At 42.5% G+C, this 23340-nt stretch overlaps 1 protein-coding gene across 2 annotated transcripts in view; it reads left to right on the top strand.

Moving 5' to 3' along the window:
* The window catches only part of PRDM10 (PR/SET domain 10), a 98769-nt gene that overhangs the window by 5767 nt on the left and 69662 nt on the right, over window positions 1-23340 (top strand). The window lies entirely within an intron of this gene.

The following is a 23340-nucleotide window of genomic DNA, read 5'->3' as shown; positions in this document are numbered from 1 at the left end:
TTGTTATAATGCTTTTTCTGATAGAGGAATAGCTGTAATCCTTTGACTAATTATTGCTTTGTATTTGACTGACTTTTCAAGTGTTCTTTCTGAGGCACCTGTTTACATTTAATTCTTACTGTGTGGTAGTGAAAAAAAGGGGGTTTACAAGTGAAAAAAAAGGAGACAAAAGTTTTGTGAATGATATGAGAGTGGCGGGAGCAAGGTGTCTGGGTCCTCAGTCCCAGGCAGTGGTGTGTATAAGATTCAGCCTTTTACTCATCATCTATTCATCTTCCCTTTTATCCTTTTTCTCTTGAAGTTGGTGAATTGAAAGTTATCTGTATTTCAAGTGCTTTGTAAACAAGCACCAGCGGCCAATAGCCATTTAGGACACTTGTTTATGTAACACATAAGTTTTCTCAAGTATGTTTAACCCACTGAAGTAAGGTGTGAAATAACCACAAAGCAATAGTTCTAGAATGAAAACTAAATTGTGGAGCAGTAATTGTATTTTGATTAACTTTGTTTCATTTAAAATTTTAAGAAAGTTGAAAAGAATTAAAAAAACAAAAGAAAAACACACAAAAAAATAAAAAACAAAAGGAAATTTAAAAAAAAAGAAAAAACAGTTTAAGGAAGTTGATCCTTATATATATATACATAGTTTTCCCAAACCTTAGAAATCTCATTGAACAATTGTATCCTTTTATGGGAGAAATATCAATAACCTCATATATGCAGATGACACCACCCTTATGGCAGAAAGTGAAGAGGAACTCAAAAGCCTCTTGATGAAAGTGAAAGTGGAAAGTGAAAAAGTTGGCTTAAAGCTCAACATTCAGAAAACGAAGATCATGGCATCTGGTCCCATTACTTCATGGGAAATAGATGGAGAAACAGTGGAAACGGTGTCAGACTTTATTTTTTGGGGCTCCAAAATCACTGCAGATGGTGACTGCAGCCATGAAATTAAAAGACACTTACTCCTTGGAAGGAAAGTTATGACCAACCTAGATAGCTTATTGAAAAGCAGAGACATTACTTTGCCAAGAAAGGTTCGTCTAGTCAAGGCTATGGTTTTTCCGGTGGTCATGTGTAGATGTGAGAGTTGGACTGTGAAGAAAGCTGAGTGCCGAAGAATTGATGCTTTTGAACTGTGGTGTTGGAGAAGACTATTGAGAGTCCCTTGGACTGCAAGGAGATCCAACCAGTCCATTCTGAAGGACATCAGCCCTGGGATTTCTTTGGAAGGAATGATGCTAAAGCTGAAACTCCAGTACTTTGGCCACCTCATGCGGAGAATTGACTCATTGGAAAAGACCCTGATGCTGGGAGGGATTGGGGGCAGGAGGAAGAGGGGATGACAGAGGATGAGATGGCTGGATGGCATCACCGACTCGATGGACGTGAGTTTGAGTGAACTCCAGGAGTTGGTGATGGACAGGGAGGCCTGGCATGCTTCGATTCATGGGGTTGCAAAGAGTCGGACACGACTGAGCAACTGAACTGACTGGATACATCATTTAAAAAATCATCTCTTTTTCAGATTTGTGGTTTTTCAACAGTTATAAACTATAGGAGGTATATTTTAATTCTAACAAAATCTTTACAAGACTGCTACATAAAAAATTCAAAACTTTACTGAGTGACACTAAGTAAACTCTAAATAAATGGAGAGACTGGTTTGAGGACTGGAAGATTTAATCTTATAAAGAATCAATTTTTTGGAAACTGACTTATGGATTTAATGTAATCCTAGCAAACTGAAAAGCAAAAACTAAACAAGCTAATAATTTGCCAAGGCCTGGAATAAAGCAAGATACTCTCGAAAAAGAAAAGAAGTTGGAAAAACTTACGTTCCAAAGATCAAGAAGAGTTAAATAATTAAGACATTGTGATCCTGGCACCAGGGTAGAGCAACTAAACACCCCAAGGAATCCAGAAACAGTCTCTCACACAGTCAAACATTTGATTTATGACCCAGGAGGCATGGTCGATAAAAGGCCAAACCACACAACTTTTAGAAGTTGAGGTTGAGAACCAAATTCATGACCTCAGTCTAAAGAGGGGTTTTTAAAATTTAAGATGTTACCTGTACTAACAGAATAAGGGTAAAAGTCGTGAGCAGGCACTTCTGAAAAGAAGAAATCCAGGTGTCTAATAAACATATGAGAAGGTGCTCAACCTTGTTAATAATCAAGGAAATGCAAATTACAGCCAGAGTGCTATGTCACTGTGAACCTAAAGTTGGCAAACACGTACCTGACGAAGTTGGCAATACCAAGTCCCGAAGCTATTGGGCAATAGAACAGTCACACCTGGCTGGTAGAAATAGAAACTGGTATGACCATTTAGGAAAACCTTTTGGCATTGCCTGGAAAGTCAAAGACATGCAGATGTCAAAGCCCAGCCATTCCACTATTAGAGAAATTCGTATACGTCAGAGAACCCAGAAGAATATTTGCGGTAATTAATTTTCCTGATGTGAGTTGATTGAATTCATATTTGAGGCCTGCTGTGTTCTGTAAACAGGTTAGCTGTATTTTGGCACAATGGTAAATAAATGTTACTTATATTTTTTCCTTCTCTGCTGGATCTTTTAATAATATCCAGTCTGGTCTTCATTTCCTAAAACAGTTGTCTGACTCTTTGCAACCCCATGGACTGTAGCCCACCAGGCTCCTCTGTCCATGGAATTCTCCAGGCAAGAATACTAGAGTGGGTAGCCATTCCCTTCTCCAGGAGATCTTCTGGACCTAGGGATTGAACCTGGGTCTCTTGCATTGCAGGCAGGTTCTTTACCATCTGAGCCACTAGGGAAGCAATAATATCCAGTCTGGTCTTCATTTCCTAAAACAATGCTGGCACAGAATAGGCCTTTAATAAATATTTTATGTTTAAAAATTATTATTTGAATTTTTATAGTGAATACCCTTCACTATAGCTTTGTAGTTGCTTATCCCTGGCTGTTGATTAATTTGCTCAATTAAATCTGTCTGTGGGTTCCAGTTGTCAAGATCAAGATAAAGAACTTGCCTCACATCTAGTATTTTCCCACCACTTTGTACTGAGAAAACACTTTAAGAAATGTCCTGATTTGTACAAGCTATCTCTGAATACCAGGCCAGTGGTGAGTGCTGGCTTCCTATGAAGTGAAGTGAAGTGAAAGTCGCTCAGTCATGTCCGACTCTGCGACCCCATGGACTATACACCCATGGAATTCTCCAGGCCAGAATACTGGAGTGGGTAGCCTTTCCCTTCTCCAGGGGACCTTCCCAACCCAGGGATCAAACCCAGGTCTCTCGCATTGCAGGCAGATTCTTTACTGTCTGAGCCACCAGGGAAGCCCAAGAATACTGGAGTGGGTAACCTATCCCTTCTGCATCAGATCTTCCCACCCCAGGAATCAAACCGGGGTCTCCTGTATTGCAGGTGGATTCTTTACCAGCTGAATCAGGGAAGTCCCACTGGCTTCCTATGATAGTTTTATTAAGATGGAGGAGGTTGAAATTAGAACAGCATATTAATTACATGCCATTAATACAGAGTTTTTATGAAGGCAATAACTGCCTCATCGTGTCATCTGTCTGGGCATACTATTTTGTTAATCAGATGCTTATTTTTGACCATTCCGTGTTTCATATTTAACTTTGTGAACAAGGGACCAAGGCTGAGGAATGAGAATTTAAACACGAACAGTAGGTGGGACCCATATTACGTGTTCACAGGGGGACTGAACTGGATACAAAGGGAATTATTTGGAGCCAGTGTCTCTGGCTTCTTAGTCCTGGGACAGGGCCATGGCCCAGTCTGTTGGAACAAAAGGCTGTGCTTATTTCAGGAGTAGAGTGTTTCATGCAGAGTGAATGGGTAGTCACACTGTCTTCTCTTGTGTTATACACATTATGTTAAATTATGAAACCTGTGCTCTAGAATGATTTCCTCTATGCAATTTAAATACTTTTTTTTTCTAGTTAAAACATTTTAAAGCACTTGAATTTATTGAGGGAACAGCTTAGCACTTGAGATTATGCCTGTTAACATTACCTAGTATTTTACTCTAACCTGGATTTGTGATCATCAAGTCAGTTACCACCTGGAGCCCTCTGTTAAGTGCGGCTTCCAGGGCCCTAGAAGACCCGCCTGTGAGTCTCCTGTTTAGTTACTGCAATTGTTGTTTCAGTGAGGAGCTTGCGATATATGGGCCAGATAGCTTTCTGTCTATAGGTGTGCCCGGGCCACAGACTGGACTTGTACTCTTGCCAGTTCTCTTGAGAACAGATGCTTCTGTTGAGAAAGGGGGGCTGGAGGGATTGTGCTCAGAGCTATGTTATCCGCAGTTGGAAAACGTGGATGCTGCATATTATCTGATGAGTCATTCGTATCAATCGTTCCGTCTTCAGATGTTCCTCATAGACCCATATTTGCATACAAAGTTTGTTTCAAATATTGCTGGTAAGTGCCTGGAACGGATTTGCTTGTTATCACGTGGCTGAGGGAAGCTGGAAAATCAAGTGTGCCTGAGAGTAATCTGATTGGCAAGGAAGACCACCTGAAGTAACCACCAGCCTTTTCAGAATTCTAAGACAGTCATACCACAAACGTATTAGAGAAGCTGGTAAGATGCATATTTTAAAGAAGGGTATAAAGATTCTTGCTAAGTTTTTGTTTGTTAATAAAAGATGTCTCTTTTTAAAAGGTGACTTCGGGCACTAATGGTCTGTTTTTCTTTCTTTTTGGCTGCAGTGCACAGCTTTCTGCATCTTAGTTCCCTGACCAGGGAGACTGAACCAACTGCCCTTGGCGGTGAAAGTTCAGAGTCTTGCCACTAGATTGCCAAGAAATTCCCATGAATAATAATAATTATTATTATTTTGGGGGAAATTGATACAATTATTTAATTTTTAAAGATTAAAAAATTTAAATTTAAAATAATTAAAAAATTTTGAATTAAATTATTTAACAGATTTAGTAGATGTAATTCATATGCCATAAAATATACCCATTATAATTAATTTCTTAGCATATATGCAAAGGTTTGCAGCCATCAACACAATTTAAATTGAAAACATTTTTAGCACTGCAGAAAGAAGCCCTGCATCCGTCGGCAGTTACTCCTGTTCACCTGACAACCCCTCTCCAGGGGATACTTCTATCTCTATAGATTTGCCTATTCTGGACATTTCATATTACTGGAATTTACAAGTAATCTTCAGTGTGCATCAGCCATGAATAGTTATTAATATCATGAAGTTGGAATACGAGTTAAGTGCTCTAATCATTGCCTGTGCTTGGTTGCTCAGTTATGTCCAATTCTTTGCAACCTCATGGACTATAGCCCGCCATGCTCCTCTGTCCATGAGATTCTCCAGGAAAGAATACTGGGGTGGGTTTCCATTCTCTTCTCTAGGGGATCTTCCCCGACCCAGGGATCAAACTCAGGTCTCCCTCATTGCAGGTGAATTCTTTACCATCTGAGCCACCAGCAAAGCCCAGTCTTTGCCCAGAGCTTCCAAAAGGCAGTTCCTGGCCTCAGTATAATCAGTCCTTCATATTGCTTCTAGAATGATTCTCCAAAAAAGTGCTATTACCATGATAAAATGTTTCCTTGGCCACGCCTGGCTGACTTCAGCATCCTCTGGAGAGGTTCATAAACAAAGACTCCTACTCTTCCCCTCTACCTTCGCAGTGGAGAGAATCTAGAATTTCAAGAGTGAGACTCTGGAATGTGTCTTTTTGCCTAGGTCCTTAGGTGAATCTGATAAAACCAGTTCACAGATGTTGGGAATTGTAATTTTTCACCTTAAAGTCTTAGAGCCCATCCTTAACTGTGTTTGAGGCTTTTCTCTCTTGTACACACACCAGTCCCTGAGCATAGCCTCAATTTCTGTTGCCTTTGAAACTTTCTCAAGCTGTGTTCATCAGAAATGCCCTTATATTTACTCTAGAAGCAAATATTCTCTTTCTCTCTGTCTCTATCTCCCTATATATAAAGATTCTTGATGTTTATTGCCAAATGGCTTCCTTGAAGGTTAGCATTGATTTAAATGCCCATCTTTTTACTTTCTAAAAAAAACCTTGAACATATTCTGTTGTTCATTCTGTTAATTGATGTGCCAACTTAATTCCTATCCTTTCCTATTTTCTGCTGTAAAATAAAAATCTATTCTTTATTAAAAAGAAAAACAGCTTGAGGTATAATTCACATAACATACAATTCACTCAGTTAAAGCATACAGTTCCGTGGCTTTTGTGTATTCACAGTTATACAACTGTCAACACAATCAATTTTAAAATATTTTCACAACTTCAGAAGAAACTCTACATCTCTTAGCCATTACTCCCTAATTCCCCATTTCACCCCAATCCCTGGGCAACCACTTACCCATTTTCTATCTCTATTGATTTGTCTTTTCTGCATATTTCATATGGGTTCTATGTGTGGTTCTTTGTGACCAGCTTCTTTCACTTAGCAAAGTTTTAAAGGTTCATTCGTATTGTAGCATGGGTCAGTATTTCTCTCCTTTTGCTGAGTAATATTCCATTATATGGATGGACCATATTTTATCTCTGTTCAGGTTGTTTCCTCTTTATAGCTATTGTGAATAATGCTGCTAAGAATGTTCATGTACAAGTTTTTCTGTGGACCTATGTTTTTATTTCCTTTGGGTTCCCTTGGGTTTTTTAATACCTTGTTGGCAATGCTCTGGGTCATTTGGTAACTGTGTTTAGCCTTAAGAAATCGCCAGACTGTTTTCCAGTGATTGCAGCATTTTACATTCTCCCCAGCGGTGTATGAGGGTTCCAGTTTTTCTACTTACTCACCAACACTTGCTATTAGCTGTTTCTGTTTCAGAATTTTGAATGAAATTGAGAAGATTAAAGTACGCTGCCAAAATGAGCATAATAGAAGCTAGAAGATCATTAACAAAGGCAACTTTGTGTAGTTAGTTATCATAAAAGATGTTGCCAGTGTTAAGGATATAGATGAATATTTTGCTGAAGTTGAGGGTACATAAACTATGTTCAGTGGGCTTTCCTGGTAGCTCAACTGGTAAAGAATCTGCCTGCAGTGCAGGAGACCTGGGTTCAATGCCTGCGTTGGGAAGATTCCCTGGAGAAGGGATAGGCCACCCACTCCAGTATTCATGGGCTTCCTTGGTGGCTCAGATGGTAAAGAATCTGCCTGCAATGAGGGAGACCTGGGTTTGATCCCTGGGTTGGAAAGATCCCCTGAAGGAGAGCTTGGCAGCCCACTCCAGTATTTTTGCCTGAAGAATCCCCGTGGACAGAGGAGTCTGGCAAGCTACAGTCCATGGGGTCACAAAGAGTTGAACACGACTGAGAGACTAAGCACAAGTTATGTTCAATTAGAATTCTGAAGTTGCAATGTGTTGTATTTTTTCCTTATGTTCATCTAGAATTCTGAAGCTGCAATATGCTGTATATTTTCTTAGCTGGGAAAACCTTTACTGTTAGTGGAGAGTTTACGAGTGTATGAATTGAATTTTAAGAATGTTCTGCTTACACAATAGCACATGAAAACCAGGGGTGCTCTTTCCTCCTAACCTTAGGAGTCAACTTGAACTGTTAAGGTGTTAATAATTAGTATCAGTAATGGGAAAAGACCCTGATGCTAGGAAAGACTGAGGGTAGGAGGTGAAGGAAGTGACAGAGGATGAGATGGTTGGATGGCATCACTGATACAGTGGACATGGGTTTGAGCGAACTCTTGGAAATAGTGAAGGACAGGAAAGCCTGGCACGCTGCAGTCCATGGGGTTGCAAAGAGTCACACATGACTTAGTGACTGAACAACAATCAGTAACAAGAACAACCACAGCCAAGAACATTTGTCAGTGTTTCCCAAGTGTCCACTGGAGAAGGGAATGGCAAACCAGTATTCCTGGCTTGAGAACCCCATGAACAGTATGAAAAGGCAAAATGATAGGACACTGAAAGAGAAACTCCCCAGGTCGGTAGGTGCCCAATATGCTACTGGAGAAGAGTGGAGAAATAACTCCAGAAAGAATGAAGAAGCGGAGCCAAAGCAAAAACAATGTCCAGGAGTAGATGTGACTGATGATGGAAGTAAAGTCCGATGCTGTAAAGAACAATATTGCATAGGAACCTGGAATGTTAGGTCCATGAATCAAGGTAAATTGGAAGTGGTCAAACAGGGATGGCAAGAGTGACCATTGACATTTAGAAATCAGTGAACTAAAATGGACTGGAATGGGCGAATTTATTACAGATGGCCATTATATCTACTAATGTGGGCAAGAATCCCTTAGAATTGGAGTAGCCCTCATAGTCAACAAAAGAGTCTAAAATGCAGTACTTGGGTGCAATCTCAAAAATGACAGAATGATCTCTGTTCGTTTCCAAGGCAAACCATTCAGTATCACTGTAATCCAAGTCTATGGCCCAACCAGTAATGCTGGAAAAGCTGAAGTTGAACCATTCTGTGATGACCTATAAGACCTTCTAGAACCAACAGCAAAAAAAGATGTCCTTTTCATCATAAGGGACTGGAATGCAAAAGTAGGAAGTCAAGAGTAACAGGAGACTTGGCCTTGGAGTACAAAATGATGTAAGGCAGAGGCTAACAGTTTTTCCGAGAGAACGCACTGGTCACAGCAAACCCCCTCTGCCTACAGCACAGAAGATGACTCTACACATGGACGTCACCAGATAGTTAACATCAAAATCAGATTGATTCTATTCTTTGCAGCCAAAGATGGAGAAGCGCTATACAGTCAGCAAAAACAAGACCAGGAGCTGACTGTGGCTCAGATCATCAACTCCTTACTGCCAAATTCAGACTTAAATTGAAGAAAAAGCAAATTCCTTACATTGTATACAGTGGAAGTGACAAATAGATTCAAAGGATTAGATCTGATAGAGTACCGGAAGAATTATGGACAGAGGTTTGTGACATTGTACAGGAGGCAGTGATTGAGACCATCCCCAAGAAAAAGAAATGCAAAAAGGCAAAATGGTTGTCTGAGGAGGCCTTACAAATAGCTGAGAAAAGAAGAGAAGCTAAAGGCAAAGAAGAAAAGCAAAGATATACCCATCTGAATGCAGGGTTCCAAAGAATAGCAAGGAGAGATAAGAAAGCCTTCCTCAGTGATCAATGCAAAGAAATAGAGGAAAACAATAGAAATGAGAAAGACTAGAGATCTCGTCAAGAAAATGAGATACCAAGGGAACACTTCATGCAAAGATGGGCACAATAAAGGGCAGAAATGGTATGAACCTAACAGAAGCAGAAGATATTATGAAAAGGTGGCAAGAATATCCAGAAGAACTGTACAAAAAAGATCTTAATGACCCAGATAACCATGATGGTGTGATCACTTACCTGGAGTCTGAAGTCAAGTGGGCCTTTGGAAATATCACAATGAACAAAACTAGTGGAGGTGATGTAATTCCAGTTGAGCTATTTCAAATCCTAAAAGATGATGCTGTGAAAGTGCTGCACTCAATATGCCAGCAAATTTGGAAAACTCAACAGTGGCCTAAGGACTGGAAAAGGTCAGTTTTCATTCCAATCCCAAAGAAAGGCAATGCCAAAGAATGCTCAAACTACCATATAATTGGACTCATCTCACACGCTAGTAAATGCTCAAAATTCTCCAAGCCAGGCTTCAACAAGTATGTGAACCAAGAACTTCCAGATGTTTAAGCTGGATTTAGAAAAGGCAGAGGAACCAGAGATCAAATTGCCAACATCTGTTGGATCATTGAAAAAGCAAGAGAATTAACCATCTACTTCTGCTTTATTAACTATGCCAAAGCCTTTGACTGTGTGGATCATGACAAACTGTGGAAAATTCTTCAAGAGATGGGAATACCAGACCACCTTACCTGCCTCCTTGAGAACCCTGTGTGCAGGTCAAGAAGCAACAGTTGAACAGTTCAACAGGGAACAATGAACTAGTTCCAAAATGGGAAAGGTGTGTGTCAAGGCTGTATGTTGTCACCACTGGCTTTTAACTTATATGCAGAGTTCATCATGTGAAATGCCGGGCTGGATGAAGCACAAGCTGGAATCAGGATTGCCGGGAGAAATATCAAAACCTTAGACAGGCAGATAACACCACCTGTATGGCAGAAAGTGAAGAACAGAGGAGCCTCTTGATGAAGGTGAAAGAAGAGAGTGAAAAAGCTGGCTTAAAACTCAACATTCAGAAAACTAAGATCATGGCATCCGGTCCCATCACTTCATGGCAAATAGATGGGGAAACAATGAAAACAGTGAGAGACTTTTTTTGAGGAGCTCCAAAATCACTGCAGATGGTGACTGAAGCCATGAAATGAAAAGACGCTTGCTCCTTGGAAGAAAAGCTATGACCAACCTAGATAGCGTATTAAAAACCAGTGACATTACTTTGCTGACAAAAGTCCATCTAGTCAAAGCTATGGTTTTTCCACTAGTCATGTATGGATGTGAGAGTTGGACCATAAAGAAAGCTGAGTGCCGAAGAATTGATGCTTTTGAACTGTGGTGCTGGAGAAGACTCTTGAGAGTGCCTTGGACTGCAAGGAGATCAAACCAGTCAATCCTAAAGGAAATCAACCCTGAATACTCACTGGAAGGACTGATGCTGAAGCTGAAGCTTCAATACTTGGGCCACTTTATATGAAGAACTGGCTCATTGGAAAAGACCCTGGTGCTGGGAAAGATTGAAGGCAAGAGGAGAAGGGGACGACAGAGGATGAGATGGTTGGATGGTATCACCAACTCAAAGGGCATGAGTTTGAGCAAGATCTGGGAGCTGGTGATGGATAGGGAAGCTTGGCATGCTGCAGTCCATAGGGTCACAAAGAGTCGGACACGACTGAGTGACTGAACTGAACTTAGCACTGTGAGGTGGTCGCCTCTGTGTGCGGTGGTGATGGTGATATCTGAACGAATGTGATAGTGCCTTTGTGGGCACGACACAGGTCACGGTTGCAGAAACTTCAGAAACTGTACCTTCAGACGTCGAGATCTGCGCCTGGGGCTGAAATGAGTGGACTTCTCAGAGAGTTCCTTTTAGTGCCATATCTGGTCAGTGTTTTCTGTCATATTTGGCTTTGCGTTTACTAGGACTGATTTTAATTTTGGGTAAGTTGGGAGTGGCTGAGTTCCATGTACCTTGGTAATCTTACAGGTGGTGTGATTTCAATTCCTGTCTTGATATTCGGATTTGCTAGTTTATGGTACTACATAATGTCTTGAGTAATTTACTTTTCCCCTCCGTGTTTTTTTCTTTTCAGCTCATTAAAGTTCAGTTGTAAATATTGATATCATACATAAACTTAGCTTCTTTACCACAGAAGCAGTTATACACCATCATTTTAGTGGTAATGCATTATTTATGGGAATTCATCCTAAGAGGGTCTTTGTTAAGTAACAAGTTTCCTCTGAGGCAGGAGACTTGCCCAGAAGCAGTGGTGACTGTCTGCTCCTGGCCAGATTCCAGGTGCTAAGGGCCCTGCGTTGCCCCGTTGGGTGAGGGTGCTCTTGTGCAGCTGCATTCCCCCGAGGCATGTGGCAGGGGACACAGACTCTGCACAACATGTATGCATCAGTTAACTGATGGTGCACGCTCTAGAGAGTGTTATGGGAGAGCAGCATGTGGACGGGGAACAGGAAAGGCCTCCTGAGGAGATAACATTGACCTTGAAATCTGATTGAGGAGGAGGAGGTGGCCATTCGAATCCTGGTAGAGCCTCTGCGAAAGTCCTGAAGGCCGGCCTGAGCCCTGGGAGGGTGTAAAGCTGGAAGGAGAAGGAGAGGCTTACTGGTGCAGCCTTTAAGGGTCGGGCCAGCAAGTGAGCTTGTAAAGGAGGTGGCAGAGAGGCCAGAGGAAACCAGGGAAGTTCCATGTTAGAAGGTGGAGAGAAGAGCTTAAGGAGGGTGTGAATGTTGCAGAGGTCAAGTGAGATGAGAACCTGGAGAGGTAGAAGAGGAGGCCAACTGGGGAGGGAATGTGGGGTGAGGAAGTAAGGAAGTGAAGGTGGATGTAGACAGCTCTTCATTGTGTGTAAAAGCAGCAGAGAAGGGTAGGTGAGCAGGGAGGTGGGCTCAAGGGAAAAGTTTTAAATGTAAACAATCAACTGAAATATAACAGCTGTTTAGAAAAGTGCACAGTAAAGTTAGGAGATACTGTTCACATTTGCGGATGTGAATGTTCCAACAGGGAGGGAGCTATGATGCTGCAGAGAGGGGTAGTGTAGGGTGCAGCCCCTGAGGGGACCAGCGGACTGGCTGCCGGCCAGCCCAGGTGGAGAGCCTGGCTTGGGCTAGACAGGGGATGTTTCCTCTATCACAGTGTATCAGGAAGGATGAGGGAGGAATATTTAATTTCAAAGTTGGGAGAATCACATTTTAATAACAGCACAATATTTTTAGATACTGCCTATATTCCAAAGCTTTCTCATTGCTTTTCCAGTCCTCAAAAAAGCAATGACCTGTTAAGTGATTCTGGGTGTAGATCGCTTGTACCTTGTCATATCAGGAACGTCACATGGCAGTGCTCTTTCTTACCAGGGTCTACCGTAACTGGTGTCCACAAATTTTGATAAACAGTCACAAGGTCAAAGAGAAAATGTTTTCCAATCCTGCTGGGATTGCCCTCAGTTTCCTACCGAGGCAGCCAGTTCTGAGTGGTCAGATCCAGGAGAGAGGTGCTTATTAAAGTGTACCCTGCTCTCTGTACCTGCTCTCCCCGTTGGAGCATTTTCTGATTCCCAGGAGGCTGGGAAGCTAGTTGGAAAGGGCTGCTGAGAGGCAAAGAGGCAGGTAGTGCTTTAGGCTGCCTTGTGGGGCTGGAGACATAAGACATTCTGGGTGAAGGGCTGCCAAAGCTATCAGAACCGAGGGGCCGGCAGCCCAGAGGCAAGGAGGCAGCCTAATGCACCCTGCCCCACATCTGGTTTTCCTCTTGAGGTATTTGTTGACTAGGCCGGGCTGGTCGGGAGGCTCACAAGTCAAGCCCTAAGCAGCTGAATAGCAGAGTGGGATTTGGGTAGTTTCGCTTTGCTGAGAACAAAAAAGTTGGAATTCAGAGCCCACCAAGGAAGAGGCTCCCTAGAAAACATCTTGAAATTCTCATTGCCACTTCCAGAAGGTCAAACCTAGAAGGAGACTCTGTTTTCTGGTCTTTAAGAAACTGCAGACCGGCCTCAAGTCAGCTTGATGGAATGTAGGGCCCTTCCACAGCCTGCTGAGGGTGGTGGGGAGTGGTGGTGCCTTGGGAGAGAGTGCCATGAGAACTCAGGAGCTGGTGGCTTTCTGTTCCTTGATCCACATATATTCACTTTGTGAGCATCCCTCAAGTTTGGACACTCCTGATTGTGTGCTTCTCTCTAGGCCTGCTGTTTGTCATTGTTGTTCAATTGCTAAGTCTTGTTTCACTCTTTGTGACCCCATGAACAGCAGGGTTCCCTGTCCTTCGCCATCTCCTGGAGTTTGCTCAAACTCATGTCCATCGAGTCGGTGATGCCATCCAACCATCTCATCCTCTGTTGTCCCCTTCTCCTTTTGCCTTTAATCTTTGCCAGCATCAGGGTCTTTTCCAATGAGTTGTTTCTTCACGTTAGGTGGCCAAAGTATTGGAGTTTCAGCTTCAGTATCAGTCCTTCCAGTGAGTATTCAGGGTTGATTTCCTTTAGGATTGACTGGTTTGATTTCCTTGCAGTCCAAGGGACTCTGAAGAGTCTTCTCCAGCACCACAATTTGAATGCATCAGTTCTTCAGTGCTCAGCCTTCTTTCTTTATGGTCCAACTCTCACATCTGTATAAGACTTCTGGAAAAACTGTAGCTTTGACTATATGGACCTTTGTAGGCCTGTGATATGCTGCTATTTGAGGTTTCCAGCTGAAATCTTGTAAGAGAAGAATGGAGGACTCCTGATAGATTTCTCTTTGAAACTGCCTTCACATTTTACCAGCCAGCCAGCTCTTCTTTGTAGAAAAGGAAAAGCAAACATCAAGGTTTACTGTTCTTTAGAACTCAGACTGAGTGCTGGTTCCTTTTGAACTCTCAAGGATATGAATGTAGAATTGTCTGGCTAAGACCTCCAGCATGTCCTTAGTCTGGGTTTTTCTTTCCTTTAAGAGTATAGTAGGAGTTGTTTTGAATGACTTGATGGGGTTCTAATGCATTGCCAACAAACTGTCAAATGAGGTGGGAGGATCAATCTTTGTTTTTTTGGTGCATGAAAAGTTCTTATCTGAACTAGAAAATAAAGCCCACATTTCTTGGGCTAACACAAAGAAAGAAAGATTTGCTGGCATGCCTCTTTTGAGGCATGAAGAAAGGAGTGCCACAGCCCTGACTGGAAAAAATAACCTTCTTTCAAAGAACAGTACCCTTAGTTGATAGTCTCTGAAGCCCTTTTTGTGCACAAGAAAGGCAGGAGGAATTTCTGTAGGGGATTTAATACGATTTCTTTGGGAAGTGGAAAGCACAGACACACACGGAGAGGAGGCAGAGACAGCCAAGGTGACCGTGTCAGACCTGCCTGGCGCATCTCATTCCTTGCTTGCTGTATTTGCTAATCTTTTTTTTTTTTTTTTTTTTAAAGAAAGAAAATTCTGTTCAGCTCTTTTCTGGTTACACAGTGTCATTCTTGTTTATGTCCAGAAACAAATTTGAAAGATCCCAACCAGGGATTGAGCCCTGGCCCTGGCAGTGAAGCTCCGAATCCTAACCTCTGGCCTGTCAGGGAATTCTGTTTGCAGTAGTTTTTAGATTGTAACAGGTAGTTCTGTCTCGTTAATATGAAAAGTGCCGCTTACGCTGAAATTTGTTGGCCATTGTCTCCCGCTCACTTATCCAGTTTCTGAAGGTTTTTCTGGAGTTTTTCAATTGGCATAAAATTTTATCTGGACTTTTTCTGTAGTCTTGTGCATTTCACTATTTACTTCATTGCCAGCATTTGTAACAAATGTGAATGGCATCGGTAGAAATACCCGGAGGACCCCATTATGATGCCTTTTTCATCCTTTCTTTACCCTTAGACTTCTCTGCTTATATGGAAATATCCCCAATCCATAACTGCTTAGTTAAAACCCCCTCTTTTATTTGGAATCTAGTCAAAGGTTTGTTATTATAATTTTAAAAATTTCTTTTATAAAAAGAAAAAAATTTCATGAAAAGCTTTTATGAAAGCCTGGTTCCCTGATTATTTTCTTTCTTAGAAACTTTTTAGTTTTTTAGGCATATTTCCCTTCCCTGTAAGTGTGCTTATTTTATTAATATTTCCTTGTGGAGTTAAAAAATGATATTTTAGTCCTACTTCTCTGCCCTCACTTACAGGTTTCCAGGAGCTCTTGAGCTGGGGTCAGAGTGGTCCTGTGGATCTGGGCTCTGGCAGATGGAGGGACCTCAGGCTGACCAGACCCAGAGCTGTGGTCGAGGTGGCACTCTGTCTGTGGTCACTTTGTCTTTTGTGATCTGTAGGCCGGTCTGGCCGAGGTGAAGCCCGAATAAACAGTGTCTGCTGAGCGTGGGGCACCTTGCCAGGCAAGGCAAGAATGTTGCTGATCGTTTTCACTTCTCATTTTCATTTTTTCTCAGTGGAAATAGTCATTTGTTGTGAATTTTTAAAATTGAGAAACTATGTGATGAGTATTTGGTCTTCCCCCTTTCAGCAAGGATGGGAGTTTGTGTTGAAATCTGTATAATCCTGTGATGTGTCCATTGTTCCTTCCCCTACCGATTCCTCTTCGCCATTTAGAACCAAGTTCAGTTTTTCAAACTGATAAGAAAAAGAAACTTCTTTCTTCCAGATATCAGTGAAATGTAAAATCTCAACTTTCCATTCCAAATGAGTGAACATTGTAGAAGCTCCCCCCCCCACTTATAATGAATTTATTTATTAAAATATAGTTGATTTACAGTGTTGTATTTGTTTTTGGTATGTAGCAAAGTGATTCAACTATGCATGTGTATATATTTATATATGTTTTCATAATCTTTTCCTTATAGATTATTAAAGAATATTGGATACAGTTCGCTGTGCTATATAATAGGACCTTGCTGTTTATCCATCCTGCATATTGCTAGTTTGTGTCTGCTCTCCCAAGCTCCCAGTCCGTCTCTCCCCGACCCCACCGCGACCACAAGTCTGTTCTCTGTGTCTGTGAGTCTGTTTCTCTCTTACAGACATGTCCACTTGTGTCATAATTTAGATTCCACATGTAAGTGATATCATAGCACATTCGTCTTTCTCTGTCCGACCTCACTTAACCTTCAGGTCCATCTACGTTGCTGCAAATAGCATCATTTTGTTCTCTTTTATGACTGAGTCATATTCCTTACACATATAGGTACCATGTCTTCTTCATGCGCCAGTCTGAGCGTCTGATCTTGTAGCTTGCACGTTTACTGCAGCACCTCAGTCACGCAGTGATGGTCAGGTGTGCGGAGCGGAGCACTTGCTGGGACAATGTCCTGTCGTGTCTTCTGAATTGTGAGGTTAAACAGCTTTCTTGGGTGTCATGACATTAAATCAGCTCAACGGACTGATGAGTGTCACTCCTGAGACCAGTGCTGGCACACGGCAGCCCAGCCCGTCCTGAGCTTGGCCAGGGGGCACTGTCTTCCCTCGGCTGCGCCAGGGTCACGCACCAGAGGGCTGGCTGGATGGAAGCTTCTCTAAGATGGAAGTTGTCCTAGATGAGTGGTTCCCAAACTACCCTCTCCCCAAACAGTAGTGTTCTAGAGCTGGGCCAATGTGTTTTCTCCATTTAAGTAAAAACAATGGATAGAATTTTCTTAATTTTGAATTTCTTGTCCCATGAAATTTCATTAACTGTTTATTGCTACTACTGCCAATCAACTTAGCACTGGGAGGTGACAAATGAACAAGGAGCAAAAAAAATTAGTGGAAGGTATGGGAATACCTAGTCTTGCTTAACTGGGTAAGTGTAAAGAACTGTAAAATGAGATTGGATGTGATATTTATATGACTCATATAATGGAGTCATTTATGCTGGAATCTTAACACAGGGCAAGTGATCTTAGTTTGTGGACTGAGAAGCAGGGTCGAATGGGAGCCTCCACCTGGATTCAGAAGCAGGTGCCTGGGCTTGATCACAGCTCTGCCACATATAGACTCCTCCCACTCTGTGACCCTGGGCAAGTCACCTAACCTCTCTCTTTCTCAGTCCCTCACCTATAGAGACAATAATGTACCAACTTCATGGTTGTTGTGAAAACTAAATGAATCAACACATGCAGAATACTTAGAATATGCCTGGCGCATAGTGCTATACGATGTTATGGAATGTTGTTCGTGACGTTAGACGTAAATATTTCATGGTGCTCAGCAGAGAACACTGTGGTTCTGTATTGTGAACATATCTGAGAACGATGGGTTTGGGGTTTCTCTCCTAGTTCTGAAATCCTATTATTCTGTGTCACAGAATTAGATTCCCCATTATCTTTCTTTTCCTTTTTTATAACTTAGTGCTTTAATGAAAGTGGTTTTTTCCCTCCCCTCTGTACCTAGCGTGAAATCACTCTTTTCCAAGTGGGATCTAATCTTTAAATATGACTTCAAAGGGTTTCCTTTCTGTTTCTTGACACAAAAGTGGTTTTGTATTGTGTACATTGGTTACACTTATCTACTACTACACACCTAATATCCTTCAGTTTTTTATCCTATAGATGAGGACACTGAAGCTCAGAAAGAGTAAACAAACTGTCAGAAGCTACAAGTGGCAGATCCATGACTTTAAGTCAGGCTGTCTGACTCCGAAGCCTGGTCTAATGTCAGTATAGCAAACTGAAGTTGCCATTCCAGTGGCTGTGATCCTGTTCCAGTGTAACTAACCTAAAGCAAGTTCCGGCCCCACTGCTTTAAATGGAGACAAATTTCCACATAGGTATTCCTGAAGGTTGCTCTTTTTATTGCTATCCCTGCTCATTCAGAGAAAGCGGAAAGGTTCAACAAGCAGGGAGTTCTCTGGTGGCTCAGTGGTCAAGAATCCACCTGCCAATGCAGGGGATACGGGTTTGATCCCTGGTCCCTGGTCAGGGCAACTAAAGGTCGTGATCCACAACTACTGAAGCCTGCATGCCCTGGAGCCCATGCTCCAAAACAAGAGAAGCCGCTGCAATGAGAAGCCCACGCACCACAGCTGGAGAGTAGCCCCCGCTCTCTGAACTAGAGAAAACCTGCGCGCAGCAATGAAGATCCAAAATTTAAAAGAAAAAAAGTTTTAAGCAAACAAAAATAAGCAATTGTTTGTGCACCAGGCCAGACAGCCTCTGGGCCCAGCCACTCTCTGTCTGCCCCAGGGGAACTTTCCTGTCCTGCACACTCTGCCCTAGCCCCGAGGAGAGGCAGCTGGCAGGCCCCCTCGGTGTCTGCTCCCCTAGCCTTCTCGTGCTTCCTTAACGTTTCCCACCCGCTGGCTGCTGCGTGTCTGCACTGTGGTGCTGGTGGCACCAGGTGCTCAGGGAGAAGATAGCGCGTCCCACTCTGGGGGCTGGACCCCTCCTCTTCTGTCCCCAGACCCCACCCACCACTCCCTCCCCAGATTGCGAAGCCACCACCTCCATTGCCTTCCACAGTTTTTATCCATTTTGCAAGTGTTTCAGCCTCCCTCTAACTTCTCTCCATGACTCATGTCTCTTGTTAGAATTCAGGGAAGGGGTTAGCAGTTTCTGCTGGTTACTTTGTAATGAGCCAGAGAAGTCGGTTTGCATGCCTACCGTCTAGAATGCAGCACACTTCTCCATGTAAAGAATGATGTATCTGGAAGGTGCCATGCCACCCCAGCACAGAAACCTCTGCTGCAGCCTCAGTGTTTCTGAGGCTCAGTAATGTGCCTGTCTGCATTTGAAGGTGGGTCTGGGCCTCTTCTTCCATCTCTTCCTGCAGGTCATGAAATAGGAGCGTCTCGATTCCATGTCCTAAGTGGTTCTGGAGAACTGGCTTCTTTCAGCCCAGAAGGGCCAGTGATGGTGGGAACCAGGCTGGTGGGTGGTAGGGGGTGAGCAGCACCTGGGAAACATGGGAACTATGAGGAGGGGAGACGAGGTGGAGGCTAGACCCCTCAGCCACTCCATCTGGCTCAGGGCTGCCTTACCAGTGAACTGGCTGGAAAGGCAGGCGTCTCTCTTGCCTTCTTCTTCCCCCTGACTGTTCCTTGGTGTCGGTCTTAACCACGCAAGTGTCCCAGGTGAGTTGGGAAGCCAGCTGCCCTTCCATCCCACTAGACTGTGAGCTCCAAGGGAGCAGAGTTCTTGCTCACCTTTAATGCTTGATGTTCACAAAGCATGAAAAAAAAATTACTACTGTTTTTTGAATATTCATCATCATGCTCTGTGATCCCAAATGCTGTCACGTTGTATTGAATCTAAGATGTTGCTGGTAAGAAACACAATTATTTTATGTATCATTACGAAAGGAACAAGCCTTGCCAACTAAACTCTGATACAAGGGCTTTCTGCTACTCAGAATTTTTACTGTATACTTGTTGAAAGAGTTCTTTTAGGTTTATTTGGGCATGGATTGGTATCATTCATGCACATATGTGGAGGGGAAAATAAGTAAAATGTTTAAGATACTCCTAAATATTGTCACTGTCAGAATCTGACTCTTGAGAATCACTTTTGGCTCAGAGTCATTGCTGTCTCTGTGTCACCAAGAGTGTGGCTGACACAGCATTTCTGCTGTCACCTGGAATCTCCTGCAAGCAGCTCCTACCCATTCTGGGAGTTGTGATCCTGGTGTTGTTTTCCTCAGCCTGTGGCAGGCCTGTGTTTCCACGTCTCAGTAATAACGCAATGCAGCATCGTTCATGCTGCCCTGTCTCTTACCCAGGTACCATAGATCTGGTGGGCAAGGTCATTTTTCCAGTGATGGATGTTTGCTTCCCTAATCAAATTTATGCCCAGCTGCTGTTCATATGGCTCTTGGTTTAATGCCAAATTATAGTGTCATCTTTTTGAAGACATTTAAAGTGGCAGCTCCACTCAGGGAGTCTAGTGCTGACGGTACACTGACTCAGTGAAGCGAGGGCGGAACTAATGAAGGGCGGCGAGCAAGGTCACACTCAGGCAAGCAGTGTATCCACATCCTTACCGCCATCTGGATGGTAGTTACTACAGAACCCAGTGTGGTGGAGTCGACCCTCGATCAGAAACGTGAGCAGGTGAAAAAAAGCACGTTAAAGACTTGATGGAACCTAGACTGTTTACTCTTACAGCAACCGAGTCAGGCAGATAATTTGGATTTTCCAGTGAGGAGACTGAGACTCAGTCTGTGGCTTATTAGTGTCATACTCTGGTAAACACGTGGTAGATTTGGGGGCATAGAACCCAGATTTGTCCAATTCTAAGGCTCATACTTTCAATTATATTGTTACACTCTTTATTCATATGTGTGTATGTTCAGTTATGTCTGATTCTTTGTGACCCCATGGATTGTAGCCACCAGGCTCTTTTGTCCATGGGATTTCCCAGGTAAGAATATTGGAGTAGGTTGCCATTTCCTCCTCCAGGGGATCTTCCTGACCCAGGAATTGAACCCACACCTCTTACGTCTCCTGCATTGGCAGGTGGATTCTTTACCACCAGTACCTATAATGTATATTAATATATATGACCTAGAATAGTCCCTGGCACATACTAATTTAATACATTTATTAATAAATTTAATAAATATTTGTTGAATAACCAACCCAGGGATCGAACCCAGGTCTCCCGCATTGCAGGTGGATTCTTTACCAGCTGAGCCACAAGGGAAGCCCAGGAATACTGGAGTGGGTAGCCTATCCCTTCTCCAGCGGATCTTCCCGACCCAGGAATCTAATGAGGGTCTCCTGCATTGCAGGTGGATTCTTTACCAATGAGCTTTCAGGGAAGCCCATAAAATCATTAGAGAGTCCAAAAGACCGTTCAATACATCTGTGTCCCTTTTGCTGTCTCACATATAGGGTCATCGTTACCATCTTTCTAAATTCCATATATATGGGTTAATATACTGTATTGGTGTTTTTCTTTCTGACTTACTTCACTCTGTATAATAGGCTTCAGTTTCATCCACGTCATTAGAACTGATTCAAATGTATTCTTTTTAATGGCTGACTAATACTCCATTGTGTATATGTGCCACAACTTTCTTATCCATTGATCTGCTGATGGACATCTAGGTTGCTTCCATGTCCTGGCTATTATAAACAGTGCTGCGATGCACATTGGGGTACACGTGTCTCTTTTAATTCTGGTTTCCTTGGTATGTATGCCCAGCAGTGGGATTGCTGGGTCATATGGTAGTTCTAGTTTTTAAGGAATCTCCACACTGTTCTCCATAGTGGCTGTAGTAGTTCGCATTCCCACCAACAGTGTAAGAGGGTTCCCTTTTCTCCACACCCTCTACAGCATTTATTGTTTGCAGACTTTTGGATAACAGCCATTCTGACTGGCGTGAAATGGTACCTCATTATGGTTTGATTTGCATTTCTCTGATATTGAGTGATGTTGAGCATCTCTTCATGTGTTTGTTAGCCATCTGTATGTCTTCTTTGGAGAAATTTCTGTTTAGTTCTTTGGCCCATTTTTTGAGAATAGCGTTGAAACATGTATATTATCATATGTGAAACAGATCGCCAGTCCAGGTTCGATGCATGAGACAGGGTGCTCAGGGCTGGTGCACTGGGATAGCCCTGAGGGATGAGATGGGAGGGAAGTGGGAGGGGGGTTCAGGTTGGGGAACACATGTACACCCATGGCTGATTCATGTCAGTGTATGGCAAAAACCACTACAATAATTGTAAATTAATTAGCCTCCAATTAAAATAAATAAATTTAAAGAAAAATAAAATTTACCACCTTAAAAAAATCATTAGAGAGAATAGAAATGCTTTTTTTCCTGGAAATGAAGTCTCTGACATTTTGGACAGTGGGTGAAAGAAAGAAAGAATGATGGGTGGCCATTCTCTAGACAAGCTACAGTTTGTGGCTCTCAGGTTCTTTGAGATTGAGAAGAGGAGCAGAGAACTCTGTCTCCAAGTCACAGTGTCTGTCAGCACTCACCTGTTGGACAGCGCTAAGGTACTTCCTGGAATCATTCCTGCCCCTGACCCATTGCCTATAAATCAAGATCAACAGAGCTCTATAAACTGTGCTGTGAAATAAAAATAAAGGAAATCAAATATGACAAGCCTTGCTATGAAGGATGTCCAGGTACAGGCCAGTTGTTATTGGACAAATTGCTAAGTTAAAAAAATATAAAATGTTTTGAAAATTCTGAAGCTCTTACGGTTCATCAGGAAAATGTGAAAATTGGCATATTTGAGCACCACCATGTGCTAGATCTATGCCTGGGAGTTTTACACATGTCATGTAACCCTCACAGTAACACCAGGAGGTCATTATCATCTCCATTTTACATAGGATGACATCGAGGCTCCAGGAGCATATGTGATTTGGCCAAGGGATGTAACTGCTGAGCAGCTGAGCTAGTGGGGAAGCCCGGGTGCTCAACTCAGAGCCTGTGGATTTTCTACTGTTCTCTGCTGCTTCCCATCTAAGCTTAAGGCCAGAAACCCCTTTATACTCTGGTTTTACAGTTGACAGCGCTGATGCTAGAGGATTTCAAGTGACTTAGGAGCAGACTCATACCTAGATTTCAGTTTTCTTGAACAGTTTATTAAACAACAAATAATTGAAGAATATCACACAGTTTTAAATAGTTCAGTAGTTACAGAAACTCTGTAGGTCTTGTAAGTATATCTTAAAGAACAAGAACTGGGTATTCTGTATCGGTGCTTTAGATTCCAGACATTTTTTGAATGAAAGAGTTCGCCATCTTGGGCTTCTTTATGTGCTAACTGTATTTAAAATGAGTGAGTGAGTGAGTGAAAGTCACTTAGTTGTATCCGATTCTTTGCGACCCCTTGAGCTATACAGTCCATGGAATTCTCCAGGCTAGAATACTGGAGTGGATAGCCTTTCCCTTCTCCAGGGGATCTTCCCAATCCAGGGATCGAACCCAGGTTTCCCACATTGCAGGTGGAATCTTTACCAGCTGAGCCACAAGGGAAAATGATTGGGAAGTACCATTTGGGGCAATATTTCACATCTGTAATACTAAACTTTACTAGCAGGCTTTCCTATGTGTCAATGAACTGTACTGTTATTTTACTCCCATCTGCTAAGTAGTTATTTCCTTTTTTCTCCCCCTTTATCCTTGCTTTATGTGATTTCTGGTGTTTTATGTCATTGTTATATCTAACTTCTTTATCTTGGTAAGATTAGAAGAAAGATATTTTAGTCTGGAGTAATTTCCCATCCCTTCCGATCTCTGCTTTCTTGTTCCTGTTCATCCTTCAACTTTCATCTTC

Source organism: Bos taurus, chromosome 29, assembly GCF_002263795.3.
Source record: "Bos taurus isolate L1 Dominette 01449 registration number 42190680 breed Hereford chromosome 29, ARS-UCD2.0, whole genome shotgun sequence".
In the NCBI taxonomy this organism is placed as follows: domain Eukaryota; kingdom Metazoa; phylum Chordata; class Mammalia; order Artiodactyla; family Bovidae; genus Bos; species Bos taurus.
This window is presented reverse-complemented; position numbering and strand designations above follow the sequence as displayed.